Genomic DNA, 22,793 nt, shown 5'->3' with positions numbered 1-22,793 from the left:
ATATGATTCAGCTGCAGACTTGGCTGTGATAATTTCATCAGCTGAGCCAAAACGCATTAACAGGCAAAACACAAGTTTCAGAATCATAAGAAATTCAGGTCACTATTCATATCTCATTGTAAAAGAACTTCCTGTTGACAAATTGTAAGAAATCCTTGCCATGGAAAAATTCTCATATGATGATTGGGGTGTAGCATACATTGGCTCTTTTTAAAGGGTTTCAGAAAAGCTACAGACTTTAATTTCTGGAATAACTCGAATAATTAGAAGTCTAAATTCTTGGGAGAGAGCAGAGGGGGTATGTGTTGTTTTGCAAAACAGACTTTGTAGTTAAGGCTATTTAAGAAGACAAAATCCATGAATTTCAAATTTCAGAAGAGACTGACTGCCTTGACTGCTTTCCAAGTGATTGTATTATCCTGTCCTGTCATATAGAAAATAGCTGGTATGACACAGCATAAATATTCTGCAACAAACCAAGTCAAGTCAGTTCTGACCTTAGTAGCTCTACAATAAATACTTAGATAGAAAACACTTATTTGTTCAAAATTGTATAATAATGGAAAACAAAATGAAAACTCAGTTCCAATGAATATGTAAGAAAATGTCTTCTGAATTTATCAATCTTCTTTTTACATTTACCAAAATAGCATTTCACTTTTACTGTCATGTCTGGAAAACCTCCAGTTTCTTAAGGCCTCATGAAAAATTCCACCCTGGAAAACAGAACAAAATACTAAGCTGACATATGAGTAAATAGCCACAGGTGCCAATTTGTGCCAAGGAAGAATTCCAGCTCACTTCAAAGAAAAAATCAGTTCTGCCATAGGAAATTACAGAGCAACTTGAATTGACAAGAGATGCTCAAAATTAATTCGTTTGCTGTCTCTCTCCCCTGGTGCTGCTTCTGCTGCTGGGAAAAAGGGAGTCTATTCAGTGTGACACTGGAGGGCTTGCTGGGCATGTCTAAGTTACCACGGTATCTCAGCCATAAATCTGAGTACCACAGGACTGAGTCAAACAGGCTGGTGCTGGGACAATGTGGCTGAAGAGCTGCCACTGGGCAGAGCACGTTTCCATCACATGAAGATTTTTCTCAGGCTTTTAAATCATGAGGTTCACAGTTTCTCTAAAAGCAGCAAAGCGGCTTATTACTTACTATCTTGAGTCTATAATTTATAGGTATTATCAAACAGTCACTTAGCACTCGATGTTCAATTTCATATGTAATTAACAATGTCATTTCAGCTTTTAGTGCTACTATATGTTTACATGTAAATTAGAAAAGCAATCTCACTTGTTTACAATATGAACTTTGGTTTTGGGCACTACCCAACGGAGTTGATAACCAAAAATTCAAAGAGATAGAAAAGAAATGAAATTAATGAGAAAGATGGTTAAAACAGCATTCCAGCCTCCTTTGACTGCAAAATGAGTGGGATGGGAAATGACAAATGTGTAAATCACCATTTAAAGGAATTTAGAGTGTTTTCTGCATTGGTGCACAATAAACCTGGCAGCAGCATTTTACAGTTATGTAGTTAATTACAAGGATGTGGGGCACGTTAAACTGCTGCCCACAATGGAACCATTTACAGGGTAGATTTCTGGTCAGTGTTATACACTGAGGAAGGAAGATACTGTTATTCATCAGCCTATTCTCTGTGAGTCATGGCAGCTTTCAAACATATGGTGATGGTGTACTTTGTGGCCCTTCATCATGTAATATGAAGTGTAACACTGTGTAGGCAGTACATTTCACTTTCATGGCTAATTTATATTTATCAGTTGTTCCCAGCTTTCCCTTAGTGTTTACTGAGGCATGTGTCAGTTCCTGTTTACAGCTACATTATCTTCAATAGGTAGAGTTTGATACAAAACTGCACTATATATGTCTTTGAAACAATTTCAATAGATTCAACAATTTCAGTATATTTGAATTTCAGCTTTCATTAAAAATAATTATTCTTTTAGATATTAAGGAATAACCTTATGTTAAAACACACAGATTCAAAATCTAAAGTATTGCATATGGCATGTTTCAGCAATTTCTCTGAACTTTCCCAGGAGACTGTAGTTAATTGGTGTGGCAGAGTGAGCTGCTCTGTGTAATCAAAACACCTCAAACAGTCCAGCTGTTTTAGGTGAGAATGGTGTCGTAGAGAACCATGGCAGCATGGATTTCTTCCTTCAAAAAAATTACTACAATCTCTACTCTGAATTTTCCTATGCCAAGCTGGCTGCTAAAGTCAAAGGCCAAGGAGTCCTGCTTTAAATTCCTATTTATAATTGCCCTCTAAAGCAAAATTGTACCCTCAGAATGTCTGTAATGACCTACATACCAATGAGGTAACTGCCTTCTTAGCCAGTTGCTGCATAAATTACCTAAATTACCTAAATTGAATCTAGTCTTTTTGGCATGAGGAAAACCTTCAGAACATGATATGATGCAGCAGTGTCTGCCAAACTTGTCAAACTAATAGCATCCCCTCACTTTTTTTTATACCTATACTGGTCAATAAAACACCTATTAGGAATATAGGTGGAATTAGGAGGAATTGCTTTCCTCAGAAATAGACACCTACAAGACTGCTTTCTAAGGCCTCCTTTCACATCCCCTGAATATAAGGGGTACACTGAGTGTGGGTAGGCTAGGTTAGAGATGGGCCCCATGGAGGTCTTGGGCAGAACTATCACATGAAAGACAGGTACTTGAGGTTGTCCAAATCACACAGGGAGCAGGGAGTAGTATAGGATTGAGAAGGCACAAAGTTGATTTTAAACCATTCTCTCAAACTCTTCTCATCTGGGCTATCAGTCTCAGTTCTAGAGCTTTTGGAGGCTGTCCACAGGTTGAGTTCATAAGAATATTTGCTCTCAGGTAAGTGACAGAAAAGCCTGCAGAGCTAAGACACACCGTTCATCCGGTAGGAGTGAATTACGCAATCATCTCACTGGTGTTTTAAGTGTAAGCCTTGATACCAGTGATGTACATATCTTGCTTTCTTCTCTCATTGTGAAGATACAGAAGAAATGAAGAGTGTGTCCATAGAATGTCTTTAAGCCTAATACTTTTCAGTGGACTTACCTGTGAACAAGTAAGAAAATGTCTTGTTAAAACAGATTTAAAAACATAGAATTCCAATACAAAATATAGGAATTACAGCATCTGAAAATTAAGCAAAAGCTCCACAGTACATACTTGCTGTAGGAAGAAGGAGGCAGAGAGGAGAGAGGACTCATATCCAAACCCTTGGGAATAAGATCATCTGTCCTTATCCTGCATCTGCTCTGTTTCCCAGGAGACAGGATGAGGAACAAAATATCTAGCACAGGCAGTTCTGTTTGCTATTGATTTTTAGAGTGACTCTGCCCTTCTAAGCCCCACGTCCTGTCTACCATCCATCTAGCCACAGGCATATTCAGAGAAGCCATTTTCTGTACAGACATAATTGGTCATTGGCACAGAAACGACAGAAACTATTGTCACACAGCAGAAACATTTCCATTTTACTTTCCCTTGGGGCAAACTGTATTACTGTGAAGTCCCCAGTCCAGTGCAGTTGGGTACTGCCCCTGAAATACCCTCTTAACCAAGGCAAGCTCCAACAATGAAAAGTGGATCAAAATGGCCTCACATAAAAAATGAGAAATTCCAATCAACCTTGGATGCCAAGTGAATTTGGTATAATTCCATATAGAGTATTAGCTAAGGAGGAGGGAAAAGCATTTAACGGAAGAAAGAAGTATAAAATTTTGGCAGTTACTGTGCCACGTGCAGAAAAGGAATACATCAAGTGAAAGGGAGGTTACTGATAAATCTGTCTTGGGAGCAAGCATTTTGGGTAGTGACCATGGCACAAACAATTGCAGCTCTTTAGGCTCAAGAAAGATGAAGCAAATAGGAGCAGAGAAGGGCAAATTGAATAATCAGGGAGATGTAGAATCTCTTTTAAAGAGATTAAGAGTTCAGTTTGTTTAGCCAAGTAAATTGATGGTCATGAGGGGAGAATGGTGTGCAGAATCTGCTACACAGGAGAGTGGAGGAAGAACAAGCCAAGAGAGTTGCCCAGGGAAGAATCTTCTTTTTCTACAATAATTTAATTAAACATATAAAGGAGAAGTGTTACCTGTGAGGACTTAGAAAAGCCAACACATGGAGAAATGGGGCCAATCACTAGCCAGGGGAAAGAGCCAGGAAAAAAATAACCTAATTTGGCACAATATCTTTATGTATATATTACCCTTGAGACTGCACTCTGGAGGAGTGATGTTCTTGGGCAGGAAGGGCAAGATACCGGCTTGGTTTCCAATAGACTTTGATAATTACATTTAGAAAAAGACCAGATTAGGTGGTTATCTTTAATGGCTTTTAGACTTCGGAGACTTGGTTGTCTTTCACCAGTAGGTGCAAATTTCTGCTTAGAAAAGGTCACACAGGCATACACTGGCATTAGCATTTCTTGTGATTAGCTTATGCATGAACTTTAATAAAAGGCAGCATCTGAAAAACCACAGCTTTATGTAGGAACCTCAGTGAGAATAAAGATAATAGATCTCCTATATCTGTGTGAGGAAGCACCAGTTTTCCTGGTGCTGAGGCAAGTTTATGTTCTAGTCTGTGCTTCTGCCTCATGTTGATTGGAAAAAAAAATAGTGCTTTTCCTACATTTTCAAAGATTCACTTCTCAAAATAAGAAAAATCTCATACTGGTTAATGAAATTATCCCAGATTTACACTGGTGTGTGACTGAAATTACAGTCACAGCCCTCACAGGTTGTTTGTTTTGTTTCGGGGCTTTTTTTTTAGGAAAAAGCATTTTTCATAATGAAACTTGGGAGGATTTAATGAGAAAAGGTTATCTAAATGTCTCCCTTGCCAGGAGGAGGAATTGTAGGATCCTCAAGGATCCTACAATGACTACCAAGATTACCAAGGAAAGAGTCTCACCTAATCTAATTGCAAGTAATCTGACAGCCAAGCCTGATGAATTAGCAGATCTCTAAAGGAATGCTGACAAACCATGTAAGTAATAAAGAGCTGGTGTTCTCAGAAAGGGAAGGGGATAATGGAAGCAGTAGGAAAGCAGGCACTTAGAAATCAGAAAAGGCGACCCTTTTTTCCCCCTGCTTTTACCTACATGTTCCTGGGTTTGAACAAAGACACATGATTTTGTGTTTGGAAGAGTTTGTTTGTTGTGTTTGTGGAACAAACTTTTTTCCTATCAATACTAGGCATTATTCCAATATAAAGGTAAAAAACAGAGCTGAGTCATAGTTGGGAAGTAAGGATGTGGGAGGGTGAACAGAGTACTGTACCACAGACTGAATGTTATTATTCCAGTAGTGGCCAAGGCTGATATTCCACCAACAGCATGGTTTTTATTTCCTCTGGAGGATCTAATACACTTCTGCAATGGTTCAGTGGCTGAGGTAGGTGAATGCAGAAATAAATGTAACTTCCTGTGACTCATATGCAGCATAATAATCCTCATAACCTTGAATGACCAACTGAAACCCCAAGAGAAAATAAACTCACTGAGAAGTGAGAGTATGGAGGAAGGAAAGGAGGAGCATAAATGGAATGTTATCTTTCTTCATGCATAAGCACTAAAAGTCATGCAGAGTGAATATGGAGAAGAGAGTATTCCTAAGCTAGAAAGGTGCTGGTAGTCAACCATCAGCTGACTATGGAACACGGAAACAAGTGAGGAAGAAAGTTGCTTCATCTTTCAATGAAATGAGAGGTATGACAGAAGTAAAGACAGAACAGAAATTGCTGGTGGAGCATAGCGAGTATGTAGTGGTGTAAACATTCCCTCGTAGAGGTGGGAACCTACTCCTTGAATGCAAGGAGTAAAAATACAAGTCTAATTATCATCACAAGCTCTCCTCTGTGAACCCTTCAGCTGTTCAGAATTTTGATGTTTAGAAATAGGATTTTGGAAAATATTGACAGTGTCTGTAAACTCATATAGCATAGAGTATCAGAACTTGTCAAAGGGTGCAATCCTTAGCTCCTTGATCACTTACTACTTTGAAGATAACAGTGGAAATTGGGATATATAAATATAGCTGTGTTGCTGAAATTGTCTAGTATTTTTCTCTGTGTTCACATTAATATTGACATGCAAATTCTCTAACTTTCCAGTGGTTATTTTAACTGTATTACCTGAGGCTTAGAAGTCTGTTTTTCCTTACAGAACTGTTTTAAAGCTAATTGAATGTGCTGCTTAAACCTTTCAGTCAGTACGTTTTGTTCTTTAGCAGCAGCATAGCTCTGTAATAACAGAGAGATGAAAAAAATCTTGTTAACAAAATGTTAATGTCCAGTGCAAGCATCCTGCTCTGTTTTGAAAAATATAACAGAAATTAACTGTTAAGAGTTGAATTAACTCTGCATGCTTTATTTCCTTGTTATTTCTCTGTGGATAGAAAACAGCAGGGAAAAGCAAACTGGCTCTCATTTGTTACAGCATCCTAGAAATCCTTGTGACTCTGAAAAAGGAGAATTCACTTGCATGTAAATAAAACTTATTGACTTGGGAAGCAGGCTCAAGATCAGTGTTTATTTTACTCGGAATTAATGCCTTGCCTGACAGTGAGTTCCCAATGGTAAGTTCAGGCATTTGACAATGAGTCAAGCAAAGCAAAACAGAGTCCTTTTACCTCAAAGTGCCTGAACTCCCTGATAAAAAGGTAGCTCTGCATGCAGTAATTGCACATATGAACAAAAGAGTTGAGCTAAAATTGTGCCTAGGAGTGTGTACTAGACACTTCTGAGTCCTGAGCACTGGTTTTTATGTTTCCTCTTTTCCATAAAGGACATTCTTGTAGGAATTACAAACTAAAAACATATGCAGCTGTCAAGTGGTTGTGATGAAAAGCCAGACAGGTTGCTGAATCTGGCCTTTCAATATTTATTATTGCCAGGATGCTTTTAAACAGCACTTTAGCAGCAGCTGAAATTATTCCAATGTAGTACTTTATTGTGGCCCATATTTCTAAAATGAAGTCATAGATTTTATAGACTATAATATTAGATTGAAGAAAATAAAATTCTCTTTTGGTGGGAAGATCCTCTAAGACAGAAGAATATATATATTTTTAGTACAATGGTAAAATAAAATGACCCACATTTCTTAAATGAAGTGAACCTGAATTTCTTTAGAGGCTTGCCCCGTTTGTGGATGTCAGTTTAGCTGACCTCAGTTTGCTGTATGTATTTCTCACACTGTTGCACTTCAAAAATCTAAGAGCTTTGTGCTGCATTAGTTGAATTGTTTGCTTTTTGCTCTCCCACTGTGAATTACAAACCTCCCTCTCTCTTCCAGGAGAAGAGGGAAATCGTTATATTGAGACTGAAGAATCCAGCATTGTACATAAGGTGTTTTGGGGTTTTGTTTTGGTATGCATTCAGATGTCTGCAGAAAACCATGGTGACCTTGCTGGTGATAGACAAAGGATTGCAGCAGTCGCCATCCATAAAGGTGGAGAGACTGGAAGCTACCAAGACTGGACATGGCACTTAGTGCCATGGTCTAGTTGACATGGTGCTGTTCAGTCATAGGTTGGACTTGATGATCTCAGAGGTCTTTTCCAACCTAATTGATTCTTTGATTCTGTAATATACTAGAGACAGCATGTCTCGATAATTTAATCCAAAAATCAGGGCATGCAGCATAACTAGTTCCTTAAGAGAAAATGGAAATGTGGGTAGTGAATAGTTTTTACTGCTAGATAAACCTGGATAATTCTCATGTAGATGAGACAGGAAAAACAAGATCCAAATGAAGAAGAACTCTTCGGATATTTCAGGTCAGGCAGTAGCTTCAGGAAAAATCACGTTCACCAAGTCTCTCCTGTGTCTATCTTCTGCTGTGTGCCATAAACAGAGAGGAGTAACACTGCACTTTAGCTCCATTGAGCTAATCAACTTTGCTGCAGGAGGGAGCTTATAGTGTGTGCTGTTTATGTGGGAAATTGCCAGGATGCATATACTTGATTAGCCAGCATATTATGAATCAGGATCATAGCTGGAGTAGTTGCTTTGTTCAGAGATGCTCACATCCCTGAGGTAAGAAGCTAATTGCAGGAAATCTTTTAAAGCAAATCTGTGATAGGAAGTAAGCAATGAATATTGTTTATTCAAAAGGCAGGAGTGGTTCCTTTGAATCAATTCTCTTGCATAACTATGTAATTAGGGCATGTTCTATTTTTAATTAAATCTCTTGCATATTCATGAGAATACTCTGAACCTGTGGACCAATTGGCATAACTCTTTAAAACGTAGTTTGTATAAAGGAATGCCCTTCAATCTTTTTTCTCCCTTTCATATTACTGTGCAAACACATATTTCACATTGTTATAGTTAGGCTGTATTGCCTGTCAAAAGTAAAATGCGGTTAATTAAACCACTAATATAAAATTGCTAGGGAAAAGTTTTAAATGGAGATGAAGAATGCAAGAAACTGCTGCTCTGAAATACTAGTATCAAAACTGGGTTTTGCTGGACAGCTTGGTCTGTGTAAGATATCAATCAGAGTGGAATTCAGTAAGTATACTTTAATTCCCTCAGCTTTTCACATCCAACAATTGATTCTCTGTATTTGCAGTCTGCAGACTATCCATGTTCCCCTAACTCTGTTTTGTTTCTTGTGGGCTTCTGTGACTCTTCCTGTTCCTCTGCTTCTTTGACAGCAGCATTAGCTTCGATTCCTCTTCCAACTTCCTGCTTATTCTTAGGAGTCTTGCTTTCTCACCCAACACTTGTTCTCACATCTGTCAGTCTGTAGACTTGCTCAGTGTTGTACGTGAGGGCAAACATACATAAGCTCTACTTTCCTTGAATATTTTAAATGTTACCACTTAGGTAAGGCTGCATATTTGGATTTGCCACTATACCTCTGTGTGTTTCTATTAGGTTATGATTCCTACCCTGTACATACTGCAGGGACTAGATGGTCATTGCAGGTTCCCTCCAACTGAATGATGCTCTTCTATCCTATGTGGAGCTCAGGTGATAATGCACAATATAACTCTTTCATGAAGTTAGGTTGTCACTAATCCCTGATGATTTACAATGTACATTTTATTGCTTTGCTATATTTAATGTTTGGGGGGTTTATTTTTCTTTTTTTCCTTTCTTTTTTTTCTTTAATTCTTCTTTTTAATTTGTTTTTCTATCTTAGACCTCAATTCCTTCCATCTTTCCTTTCTGGGCTTAACTTCTACCCAGTGGAAAATAACATGAAGAAAATACTGTGGCTGTTCCTTCCTCTCTAGTGAGAGTGGGAATGAAATTGGAATCTGCAAAGAAATAGTTCTTGCGACAAGTGTCACTGAGATCTCATGGAAGTCTTACTTTTCATGTGTAAACCTGTGTAAGAGCAGGGATCTTTCATTTACTTCCATGGGGAACAAAGACAAGGGCATTAAAATATATTAGCAACACACACTGAGCCCTAAGGGGGGCTCGACCTTCACCACGAAACTCACCCTTCAGCCCATTTCTCTGTGTGACTTGTTCCATGAGCCGCTGCACACTGTGGAGATTTTCATGCACATTTCACAGAACCGTGGAATCATCATGGTTGGAAGAGACCTTCAAGATCATCCAGTACAACCATCTACCCAGCACTGCCCCTGTAACCCCATAACCACTAAACCACATTGCCCAGCGCCACATCAAGATGCCTCTCGAACACCTCCAGGGGTGGTGGCTCCACCACCTCCCTGGGCAACCTATTCCAATGCCTGGCCACCTAACAGGGAAATTTTTTGGGGTCTAATATGCAATCTGAATCGCCCCTGTCCTACTTGAGGGCATTTTCTCTTGTCCTTCTCACTGCAGGCACGGTAGAAAAGACCAGCCCCCACCTCACTACACCCTCCTGTCACGTAGTTGTAGAGAGCAATGAGGTTCCTCCTGAGCCTCCTCTTCTTGAAACGAAACCAACCCAGGTTCCTTCAGGCATTCCTTACAAGACACGTTTTCTACACCTTTCACGAACCTTGCTGCCCTTCGCTGGACACACTCCAGCACTTCAATGTCCTTTTTAAAGCGAGGGGAAGATTTTCCCAGAGGCATTCAAGTGAGACGGAGACATGAGTTTCGCGAGTCGTACAGCCACCATAACGCTGAACTTCTTTCCACTACAGTAGGTCAAACCAGCGCCAAGAGCATCAGCAGTGGTGCCCCCCCTGGAGCAAAGCCACCCCAGTGTCACCGAGAGGCCCTGAGGAAACGCCGGGTTCTGCTCTCCACTGACACCCACTTGAGGGAGACGAGGCAAATCTTAGCAAGGTTCAGCGCGGCCCGCACTGGCAGCCTCGGGGATGCAGCTGAACGCCTGCCCTCGCCCAGAGCATCCAGCCCGGCGCTGCCCCGCTCCCAGGGGCGGATGACGCCATGGGGGGGGCAGGCGGTGGGAGAGAAGGGCGCGCGGGCGTTTGTGGGAGAAGGGGGGGCGCCGCCATGTCAGGCGGGGCGGGAGGGAAGGAGGGAGGGGAGCGCGGGGCGGGACAGGGGCGGCGGCCGCAGCCGCAGCAGCAGCAGCCGGGGCGGTGGTGGCGGCTGCCGGCAGCTGTCAGCGCCCGCTCTGCCGGCGCCGACCACCGCGGCCCTGCCAGCGCCTTGCGGGAGGCACTGAGTGCGCCGTGGTGCTGATTCGCTTCTTTCTCACCTTCCCTCCCTCTCTCCGGTCCTCTCTCCCCCCCAAAAAACCCTTTTCCTTCCTCCCTTCCGCCCGCCCATCGCTGACATCCTCCTTCGGCCGCCTCCCCGCCCCGGGCTGCGCGGCCCCTGCCGCCCCAGCGAGCGCTGCGCACATCACCCGAGCTGCAGCACCGAGCGGTGAGCGGGGGAAGCCGCCCGGGCCGGGGGCCGGCGGGCCGGGACCCGGGGCGTGTGTATTTGGGTGTGGATGCATGGGGTGTTTAATTCCTCTCCCTTTTTATCCGCCGCTGCGCGAACAACAAAAGGCTGCGCGGGCCGCCCGGTCCCCCCGCAGCGCCGCCGCTGACAGCCGGCCCCGTCCTTTCCCGCGTCCAGGGCGGGGTGGGTTTTTGGGGAGGCTGTTTTTTGGCGTTTTGTCAGTTGTGCTCAGCGCTCGGGTGCGGGCAGGGGTACGTCCCTCGGGATGGGGATCGGCTCGGCTTTGTCCCCGTTTCCTCTCCCGGCTCCCCTCGGTGCTGCGGCGGGCGCCGCCCTGGGAGGGTGCGGGCAGAGCGGGCTGAGGAGGCGCCGGCCTGCGGCTCCGGGCGTGCGGCGCTTTGTCTGCGCTCCCCTCGGCTTTGGGGCTGTGCTGCTGCCAGTTCGGAATTGGTGGAAGGCGAGGCGAGGAGAGGTCTTCTTTGGGCTTTGTACATAGTGACCGGATTTGTACATTGTAGGTCACCTGCCGTGCTGTAGTCGGAGACGGTTCATAGACTTAGGACTTGCCCGGATTTCTACACCTTCAAAATAAGGAAAGCATTGGTTAGAAACACATTATTCTAGCAAAAATACGGAATTGATTTAATTGATAACTTATCTTTAGAGAAGAGATTTATTAGAAAGACATTTTAAAACCTTACTCATTTTGCTGTCGTCTGTCTGATATTTTAAGTAACGAGATGCCAGATTTGTAGATCTGCATAGCACTTGTATGTAATCAGAAGGAAACTTCTTGACACCTTATTGAATTCTGTGTTCTAAGCATATTGAAACCGGTTTTAATGACCAAGGTGGCATCACGTAGTGTAATGCTCTTGCCTCGCTTTTTGAAGGCTGCTAAATCAATGATGGTGCGCTTACTCCTTTTTTTCTTTTTTTTTTTTTTTCCCCATGTTAGTGATTTCCATTAGTGGATATGATGTAAATGTACTATCAGTACTCAAAATACTGGTCCTGAACTCAGAATACAGATTAAGAAAACAAAACCAGCTGGGAAAAAGCAAAAGTCATTTTTTATAGTTTGCTTTGAACAGCAAAATTGTGAGCCACTGTCAATCATATAGCATGCTTTCATGTTTACACATAAAAATGCAAAAAACGAAACCAGTTAAAATTAATTTTTAGCAGTTTTGTGATTGGCAGAAGATTTAGCAACAGTTACTCTGCAGAATAATTGTCTCTTTCACTTCCACTTTTGCATTTGCTCATCACTTAAATAGGAAACTTATGCGCAAAGGGTGTCCATTGGAAGCAAAAGAGGAACCTTCGAGATTTTAGACAGCTTAGCATTTTAATAAAAAAAAAAGACCAACAAAACTGAAAGCAACACCTTTTTGAAGGCACAATTGATTTAAAACTCTTTTGGAAAATATCTTTATTTTAATTGAGTATGAATTCCAAAGCTTCAGCGAAACATGATAGAGGATGTTATAACCCTAGGATTACAGATACAATTGAGAGTTACACATTCAGCATTTACTGGCAGCAGAGAGAAAGCTGATCCATCTGGTGAGGCTGAGCAGAAGACCTTGTAAGTTACTTGCACGATTATTTTTGTGACCACATGGTTTAGGAGGACCTTTTCAATGAAATTACAGCAGCTATGGAAAACTCTAGCAGTTCCATTTAGGTAGGCATTTCACATAATGCAGAAGCATGTGGATAAATGCAGGGAATTTAAATTGTCCATTCTTGACTCACTCATTAATGCAGTATCACTTCTGCATCATGTTGCAGTTAAAGTTTGGCAACCTTCATGTTTCTGACGGCTGATGATGGAGCTGGACATTTCCAGTAATCAGAAATTGTAGCAGCAATTTGAGCATAGATTCCCTTTACTTGCTACCATATATATTTAAAAAGAGTAAATGAAGTTATCCCCCAAAGGCCCTGTGAAATAGCCTCATGAATTGTTTGTCAAATTCCTATGATATAGTTAATAGTGCTTTATGAATGGAAATGGATTCTTTTAAAATGTCTGTGTATGACAAAAGAGGAATCACATAATATGCAATTAAATATGCAGGAGTCCTGAACACAATCTGAATGTTTTTGACAAAACAAAATATACTGTACAAACATTTAAGGCATATAAGAACAATTGCTTCCTGTGTTTATGGAGAGCTTGCTGTGCTAATGTCAGAAACCCCTCACTCATATGCTACTCATACAGTACACATCTATTTCTCTCTGTATCTTTTTGTTTACACACACATACCTACATTTGTGTCTTATTTAATTGGGAATTTGGGGAAATATTGTAGCCTCATATTCAGTTCTGAGTCCATTTAATGCAGCTTCTGTTTCTCTTGAAATGTGGACTTGTGCAGTTACTCTTTCATCTCTTCTTCTGTTTGACTTCTGTGGCAGACGTGCAGTTGGATTTACTCTGGGATTAATAGCATCTCTCCAGATGCATAGCTCACGATTATTTTAAAACTCAATTCAGTGTACAAATACTTGTAAAATAAAGTTTTTATAAGAGGAGTGAAAAATACAGAAATTTGGGTAAACTTATAAATAAGCAAAGTGTACTTCTCTATTTAATGTTATAGAGCAGAGTAGCAGATAGTGATGGGGACAGGCATGTTAGGTCTAGTCAAATAAACATCCTTTGTAGTCAGTGTCCCTCCAGGGTGTTGTTCAGCGTGACACAAATGTTGTAAAAATGGACCAGTTCCATTATCACTGCAATAAAGTGGGTAGCCACAGGCTTTTCTCTTAATTCAGCCTTCATAATACTTCATGTTTCCAGAGTATTTCTAATTGTTTTACAAGAACACAGTATTTACCTTGACCAAAATTTAGAAAAACATTTCTTTTCCATGTTAACCCTCATTTTCCTTCAAGCAGAAGCATGACAAACATAATGTCTAATACATATTTGTTGTAACCAAGTAGCAGTCAGAGACACCTTGCTCACTCTAAAAAGAATCCTATTTGACTACAAAATAGAACTGATTGTAGTAGTTATCCTGAGTCACAGTCAGCTTCAGGTGTTTCTGAGGTATTAAAGTCTTCCCAGTATTTTATTTAATTAAACGTTTTCCTTTCTGAAAGTAGGATGTAGAAGAAAGCGTAATTCCTTTGAAAAATTACTAAATAAATGCCTGACCAGAAAAAAGTGCACTTTTTCTGACTTAGATTTGCTGAGATACTTGTTGCTGTCATCTTCAGGGATTTAAATTGGGCACTTTGTTACGAGGATTAGAGCCAGAATTGCAGATGCTTTCAGTGATACAGGAATTACTTCCAGAGGGTTTTATGTGAGGTGTATAAAGTACAAAACTTATGTTTTGTAGTCATCAGGCACAAGATGACACTGTACTCGGGGTTTTTTTGTGCTAGACAATTAACATACTTAAGAGGTCATAATGAAAGGGCAAGCGTGAGGACTGAGGGTGTATGTATGCTTCTGGTAACCATAATATATTTGGGAATGTGAACAAAGGATGAACACTAAAGCAAAGTTAACATTAGAGATGCTGATTTCTTAAAATGTATAAAGACACTCTCTGATAGTTAACAGTTTCTTCAGATTCCATCGGCTAAGAAAACAGATGCAAGTAATAGTATCTGTGTGTTGATTTAATAACTGTTTGTTTCTTTGAATCCAGTTTATCTCCCAGGGATGCTGCTATTTAACTGCAGTCAGAAACAATCTTTACTTTGGAAGCTATGTTTAGGCCTTTGGCATGTATGTAGAATTAAAATTAATTTAGTTTGTCAAATAATTATTGTTGGGCATGATTCTGGCTCAAAATGAGGAAGCATGGGATCATGCCACCTTATATTTCCAATATGCTTTCCTTCTGTTGTCTGCTGAAATGGGCATATTTTGTACATGGTTTCTCAATATCAAGTCTTCCTTACAAGTAAAAGCGGTAAGATATCTTTTGTTGGTAGACTTAAAAGTGAGCAGTTTCATATTTTGATTCTTTTGTAAATCCCGGCCATAAACCCCGTTCATCATGTTTAGATTCTGTTTTGGGGATTATGTCAGAAACATAGCTGATTTTATTTAATTTTAAAGTGACTAAACAAAGGATGTAACCAATCTAGTGGGTAGTACTGGCTTCCTTACGTATCTGTAGGGTTGGGATGGTGGCTAATTATGTTACATTTACTATGTGATTTACCCCAGCAAACCATTTGAAAAGTTAACATTACACTTATTAATGTTCAGAGGTTCAAGAAAAGTCTGACATAAACCAACTTTTTGATACTTCTTAAAAAGTTATATCTACAAGTTAGTCTTTTTAAAGGACAATACATATATTTTTCAGAATTACCAGATAAATTATTACCTTCATTCTTATCTGTGTTTGTATGTAGTAGTTAAGTAGTTAATGTTAACAAAAAATTAAGATTACTGGCAGTGTGCTATGATTCAAGTGTGTGTGCCATTCCACAGTGCAGAGGGTGGTGGTTTTGAGCTTTGTAAGGGATTGCAGTAACTATTCCTGCACTATATCTTGCGTTTGCTCCTTCCAGCTGACAGCAGCTGAATGATTTGCAAGCCATGTCATACAGATTAGGGACTGGCAGGGAGGAGCAGGGTGTGTGTTGGTGTGGTTCTGCTGCCTTTTTTTGTTCTTCTGAATAGAATATTGTTTTAAGTGCTTTTATGGATGTTCCTTTATGAAACAATGTCAGCCTGAATAGTGGGGGGAAGTCACAGTTCTGTCCTTCTCTTCTGGCTTGAGCAGCTTCCATTTCAGAGAGGCTGCTGTTACTCTGTCATCCCTCCTTTCTTTGCCATGAGTGGATTTTAGTATGTCCCCATCTTTAATGTTTCATTTGTTCATGTGCTTAAACTGCATGTTCCACCCTGTTCACCCCCAGTTCCCAATCACATTTTGTGTGTGTTTAGAGGGAGAAGGGTTGATTAAAGAAGTGGGATTCATCTCTCCCCAATAGTGTAGAGGGTGGCAGTGTGTAATTAATTAATGCAACTAGTGGGATGGTAGTCTGTGAGGACACAGGCGAGGTTATAGTTTTGAGCTAGGAGGGCGACTACAACCTCCTACAATGCTTCTGTTGATAGAATAGGAATATATAATTGATCTCTATGGATGTAGATAAAATGTTCTTCCATCTCCGTGCTGGTTTATGTAGTTCCAGAGTCCTGCTGCTTGTTGCCTGTCCTCGTTCTATCAACACAGCTTGCTGCATGGCAGCCTGGGGAAATACGTGAATTTTGGTTGTATTTATGGCCTGAACCTTTTTTCTTTTCTGTCCCCTCACCTCCAGTGGAAAAATAATCCAGTAAAAGGCACATATCTTTATTTTGATTTATTATGGACAGGAATGGGAATGAAATGTATGGCTGGGTGTGGAGCATTGCCAGGTTGCTATGTCTAGCCATAGTCTTGGTGAGTGAATGAATGCTCATGGTCTGGTGTTTGCAGGAAGCCAGGCCAGATGATTCAGTGGCTGTTTCTGTCTCTAAATTCCTCTGAACGTAGAAGGCAATACTGTGTGGAAAATAAAAGAATGTGCTATTGTTTATATTTACCATTTCCCTGGATGTAAGTAGCCCAATTCAGTATCGTAGCATTCAGTATGATGAATATTACTGTACTGAAACATGGAGGGATGTAGAAGTCATGATGATGTTTGGCAGTGTGTTAGCTTGCATGATAGTGACCTAGAGGTCTTACTAGAGGTATGAGGGAATGAATCCTCAGAAAGACATGTTAATTTTGGGGAATGATGTATTTTGGGAAGATTTGGTGTGTGAACCTGAGGACTATGTCTGTGGTAAGGCAGAATTATGCTTAACAGAGAGGATGTAATAAAACTACTTCGTAAGATTCTGGTCTGGTAGCATTCTGGAACACATGATACTGGTCCTTGGTTGGCACTCCCAAGGGCTTAAGAAATCGTGCAGAGATGATATGTAATGTTTTCTTATGGTACTTATGGGTGTCATAGCCAGACGTCCTAGTTTTTAAAGAATTTGTTATCCATTCTATACCTTTTGAAAAGACAAGAGGCACCACAGGGTGTCTTTGTCTTAGTCACAGTAATTTGCTGTTACTTAAGTTTATCTTCTTTCCATTGTTTAGAAAACAGATAAAGGCAGATTAATGAATCGATTACTTTGCTTTTAAGCACTTTTTATTCAGTTAGTATCGATTTCTCTCCCAGGAGTTTAAGTAAAAATCATATCCTGCATGTTGATTTTAGCACACACTTAAAATACTGCTGTTGGAATACATTGTTTACCTGAAGAAAAAAGTTCTTGGGTTTGGAATTTGTGCTGAATGCAGGTGGAGAGCAAAGATGCACAGCTTATTTTTGAAAGCAGCAGTCAGTGGGGTTTGAATTACAGGGACTGCTTGTACTTTGTGTGGCCATTGAATCTTGATCCACACCCGTTTGTTAGGATAACAAATAGCCTGAAAATATGCTTGCTGACTTCTTTTTTTTTCTTTTCCTTTTTTGTCTTGCAGCCTGTAGTCTGGCTGCACATGGAACAATGCTTGCAAGCACACGATACGGTGCTTTTAATGGCATGGTTGTTTTAGGAGGCCACTGTTCTGCTATCCTCAGGAGGGGGGTGCTTTCAAAACAGATTATCCAAGCAAGATGGTTTAAAAAATAATATTCAGATGAAACTTTTAGCTTCTGTGTTTATTTTCCGGTGCTTTTGTTCTGTGTTAGTCCACCAGACGAGTGGTGTCCTGCAGCAGGGTGGTGGGAACTGTCATGCGAGAGGTGTTACCACAGCGAGGATTTCAGGAGTCCCAAAGGGATACCCCATGCCCAGCACTAGCTAAGATAAATCAGAAATGTGAAAGATCACTGGAGCAGGGGCTGGAACTATGGTTTGGTCCTCAGGTGTGAGTGCACAGAATGTACTGCTCAGCACCTCCTGACCCAGAAGAGTTCAGAACATCAGAGTAAGGGCTCTAGATTATGGAGTACTTCACAAGGAAATTATTTCCAACCTTACAGCTAAATCAGCTTTCTGCAGTCATAGGTAAGAAACGGTGAGTGATATGCAGCTGTTTCTAGATGGCTGCATCATTTGCTGTGCTTTGTATAAACTTAAATATGTAAGGTATAAAAAAAGAATTATTCTCATAATGGTATTCTCATAATGGTAGTTGCCATTGAAAGTACCGATTTTGATGTAATGGGTTAGCATTAATTCTTTCTCAATATTAAGGATTATGGCTGAACAGTTTACTTGTGAAATGTTTTGCAAGAATTGGGTAATTGGGTTAGTGGGTTTGTTTTTTTTTTTTTTTTTTTTTTTTAATTACTGGATAAGCAGGAGGAAGATATTTTTCCTAAAGCTTGAAGGGAGACTCTGCACAGTTTGCGCATCTTAATGTAAACTATTAAATAGCTTCAAAACCAGATGTAAGGATTTGTTAAACCTAAAGGCTGCTGTGTGCTGAAACAATGTTAGTGGATGTTCCTTTTATGTCTGCAGAAGAAATAGTGTTTTTTTCTTGTTGCAGTCCGAATAGCCCTTCTCTTCAATGTCACCAAGCATGTAAGAGTGTTGTAGTCAGTACTCACAGTAAATTGTCAGCAGAGCTTCCCACATAGGTCCAATGGTATGAGGCAAGCTGTGGCCTTCTCTGCCCTTTCTGAATGCATTTTCTAGATGTTTATGGGTATGCTATAAAAAGTAGATTTGGTTAAGTTAATAGATCTGATGTTAGTAAGTGGAAGCTGATGGAGTTTTTAATGTATTTTGGAAGACTGATTTGATGGGAACATTCCTGTGCTTCTACCTAAGTGCTATTTAGAGATTAGATAAATAGATAACATAAATGGATGCTTACTTTGATTAGTCAATAAAGCAGTTCTTGTCCAAAAATAACAATTCAAAATGAAAGATCTAGAGTTAAGCTGAAAAATGTTTTGTCTACACTATTGACAACTTCAAATTGCAAGACTTGGTAGCTTTTGATGTTTCTGTATTTCGTCTATTACTCTGTGTACCCTAACCCTATTCCAGTCTCAAAGGCTCTCACACCAGCAAGAACCAGCCTTATCAAGACATTTATCAAAGTTCATTGAAGACATGGTTGCATAAGGTGGCCAGTCCATGAAGAGCCAAGTGCCATTTTCACACAGAAATAAATGTAGATGCTTGGAATAGTGAGGGTAAAAACTGTGGAATTTGATAGTGATGATGGATCTGTTACTCAAACTTTCTTGACAGTATTTATTTAAAAATACAGTCAAAATTTCCTTTCAATCCACTTAAAGTAGATAATTTATGAAGCATGTCTTTGTAACTACAAAATACTAAACCACAATAATGTTTTGAACAGTTAGCCTAGATTTTTCTTGATGTATCTTTGATTCTTGTGACAAGACTTTTTAATAACTAAGGGTAATTATAACTACTTTTTAAGTCATTACACCTCTGCCTTCTGACGCATTTAAGTAAGTTTATTCTGTCTTTGTGTAACTGCTCTTAATAGAGTCATGATCATTTTGTTAAATTGATCCAGTGAGGTGGGCCTTTGTTGTCATATGCAAAAGGCAGATCCCTGTGGCCTGAGCTGGCATGTTGTGTCAGTGTTTTAGGGAAGGAAAAAGCTCTCCTTTCTCAAAATCCACTAGTGGCTGCTTGGAAGTGTTTATTAGTGCTCACAGAAACTAAGGAAGCGTCTGCTTTGAAGGAGACCAACAGACGCTGTTTCTGTTGACACAACAGAGGTACAGAAGGGAGACAACTCCCTTGCTCCAAGGGGTGGGAGACTTGGAGATTTGCGGTCTGTCTGCCTTCAGAGATTCCATGGACATAACTAACATTAAAAAAATTAGCATTAGATTTGGCCCAACACTACTAAACAAGAGAAGGGGGTTGTGTTCAGTTTTATTATTCTGGAAAAGAGTGGGATTTGGATCTTGCCACAGGGCTGTTTCAGATGTTGAGTAAGGAAGTTATGTACCACCAGCTTGTAACAGATGATAGCAGCCTCGATTAACAAAGCATTTATAAGCTGTACCTTCTTGAAAGTCTGGCGTTTAGTGTAGCTCCTCTGGACTCCTGACTGAGTCTATGGAACTGCCTTAGACACACACATGGCGGTCAGATTTCTTTTGCACATGCTTCAGCTTTGACAATGAGTAGTCATTGATGTGGTAACAAATGCATAGAAGGATCTTAATATCCATCCAGTTTCATTTGAAATCTGAGATATTAGAGGGGCTTGAGAATGTATACAGAGAATGAATTTTTCTCTTATATGCTTACAGTACATCCAGACTGTAGGATCTAACACTTCTCAGAAAATCTGCAATGATTTTAGGACATGTTGCTATTCTGTGTTTTAATTACTATATTTTTAGACCTTGGGAAAGGTAAAATGCAGTTGGTGAGATATACAAGAAAGGAACTTAGCCTTGATTCCTTTCACACAAATAATTGGGATAGGCATAATAATGTGGATGGAGCAGTCACATCATCTGAGGGTTTCTGTCTTCTGCAGTATGTGAACAGGAAGAGCAAGATGGGATTTGGCCTGCAGCAATATGGAATTCCAGATATGTTTGAGTCTAAAAGAGATTTTGGAATTAGAGGGGCAGGTCATCTGGAATGTCTGCAGTTAAAAGGATACAGATTTGCTGTGTCATGATAATTGAAATGCTAGCTAGTAGCTAGTGTTTGTTCAATGCAGTACGGTCAAGGGATTGACACCATAATCTTTTCTTTAAGAGGAAGAGTAATCTGTGTAGTTAAAGAACGCTTTTATGTCATGGAATATTTTTATACTGTATACAGATTTTTAACTCAATTAACTATTTCAGCGGGAAGTAATAATTTAATGAAAATAGTTTGCTTGCTACAGAAGGAAGGCTGAGGGTTGAAATAAATTTCAAGGCACTTTTGCCAGTTGTCTTTAAAATGTGCAGAAGTATTTATTTCCAAATTGTACTAAGTTTGTTACCTTTAAGTATCCAGGTATGATTGCTAAGAATCAGTGTTCATTAGTGTTGAAGTAGCATGCTACAGAAAACTAAATCAAAGGACTCTGCAGCTGAGCAAATCTTCATAGCTTGTACTTTCTCAGCAGTGCAAATCATCTTAGCTTGTGCTTTCTCAAAGAGAATTGTCAGCATCACCCCTGCTAAGGGTTTTATAGGAGCTATTTTTGCTATCATCTCTTTTTTTAGCAAATATGGTTTGTTAGCCTGCATTTCTCCATAATAATTTTTTCATCTTTCAAAGAATCTGAAGATTTCTCCTGAAAGGTATGATTTTTATTTTTTTTAATAGCAGGCCCAAACATTAAAAGATTCCAAGATTTATCAAGATAGATGTACAGCAGCTGTGTTCTTCAGCTAAACAAGTACATAATCCTCTTCACTTAAACATAGTGATGCATGATCAATGCAGTGCATGGGCTTATTGGTAGCCATTGGGGTTTCCTAGAGCCTGACGTGCTGTTTTTCAGAGATGGATGCTGCTGTGGTGCAGGGGTAGAACGTGAGGCCATACAGCCTCTTCCCACTGCTGCCATGTGGAGAGTAGGCTGCTTCTGGCAGTCATAGGAGAAAAGCAGCAGCCTTGTTGGAAACGCAGAAATTTCTGCCAGTATTCAAGGGGTGTTTGTGTTTTACTCCTTTTAGTCAATCTGTCCTTTGCTTATTGTGCATTTCTTCAGAAACCTCTGGGCTTGCCTTTAGAAATGCTAAAACTTGGCAAAGGTTGAGTGTTTGTCCAGTTTACTTACCAACACAGACATTTTGTGATGTTAAGGCTGTAGGTCAAATTATGAATGTGATTCTGAGCTTTTCTTGGAATATGTGCCCTTGACATTAGAGGACTACAGATGTCCTTTTTACAGTATTTACCTAGCATACCTTCTTCACTTTAAACCATGTGGTAGGGCAGACTTCTACATTTAGGGCTAGCTCCTAGTTGAAGGCTGGCAGGAGAAGCACAGTAAGATTTTTCTTAAATTCAGATGTTTACTACCTGGAAGTTGGTAGAAAAGTGACTCCCCTTGGAGAGGGGGAGTTTCTCTGTAGCTTAATATTGGTCGTTAGGTCATGTGCAACTCCATCCTCTTACCTGCTTCTGGTCAGTGATTTACAGCCTCCAGTATGTGCTGCTAATTGTCCTCACCGAGTTATTTTTAAGGTAGCTCTGTACCTGTGTGCTGCATGATGAAGATGCTTTGTGAGCTCACGCATTTGGAAACCCGAGGCAGTGCAGAAGTGCAGCAGTGTTCTGTTTATAGAACTGGGTCAGCGAGTGTGCTTTAAGTCTGACCTCCACCAGGACGCTGTTTGCAGGTGCAGTTCCAGATTTTCTATTCTGTGCAGATTCAAATATAGATGATGAGAAGAGTGATGACTGGCACTGACGGGAAAGCTGCAGTCCTGAATATGTCAAGAGGGAAAAGCTACTTTCCTTTGGGAGTTCAGAGATCATGTAATGGAATAAAATTCCTGAGTATAAGGAATCATTTTAACTAAAAGGAAGGCAAATCAAACAAAAAGGTAAAGATTATAAATATTCCTTTTCGGAGTATGACTTGTGACAGCAGAAATAGTCTCACAGCTAAAGAGAAATTTAACATATTAAATTAAAAAAACAGGTAATCATTGTTCTTTCAGACTTTGAAATTTCTGACTGTAAACCATAACAGTAATACAGTTAAACTAGAGTGTTTGTTATCTGAGTGCTTTTACAAATACCTTTCTCAGCGTATGAAAGGCATCCGTGAGTGATTCATCCTTGTAATTTCTGCTGTCGCTGAGCTGTCTGCGGGAGGGGTGCGGCTAATGCAGTGTTTGACACACTACTCAGTCCTTCCCAAACTGTTTTTCATCTCCTGCCTTTGTTGCTGAGTTTCTTTTCGTGCTTGGACAG

At 40.1% G+C, this 22,793-nt stretch overlaps 1 protein-coding gene across 7 annotated transcripts in view; it reads left to right on the top strand.

The window, feature by feature from the left end:
* Positions 1 to 10,531: 10,531 nt before the first annotated feature.
* The window catches only part of KLC1 (kinesin light chain 1), a 47,802-nt gene continuing 35,540 nt past the window's right edge, over positions 10,532 to 22,793 (top strand). For 2 of the 7 annotated variants that reach the window (XM_039553341.1, XM_039553339.1), the window contains exon 1: positions 10,533 to 10,855. The gene's annotated coding sequence lies outside the window, so the exon portion shown is untranslated. Of the gene's footprint in view, positions 10,856 to 22,793 lie in introns of all 7 variants that reach the window. The other 5 variants (XM_039553342.1, XM_039553345.1, XM_039553344.1 and 2 more) reach the window with 3 other exon arrangements.

The sequence above is a fragment of the Corvus cornix genome, chromosome 5 (assembly GCF_000738735.6).
Source record: "Corvus cornix cornix isolate S_Up_H32 chromosome 5, ASM73873v5, whole genome shotgun sequence".
In the NCBI taxonomy this organism is placed as follows: domain Eukaryota; kingdom Metazoa; phylum Chordata; class Aves; order Passeriformes; family Corvidae; genus Corvus; species Corvus cornix.
The sequence above is the reverse complement of the archived record's forward strand: the minus strand, read 5'-3'. Positions and strand labels throughout refer to the sequence as shown.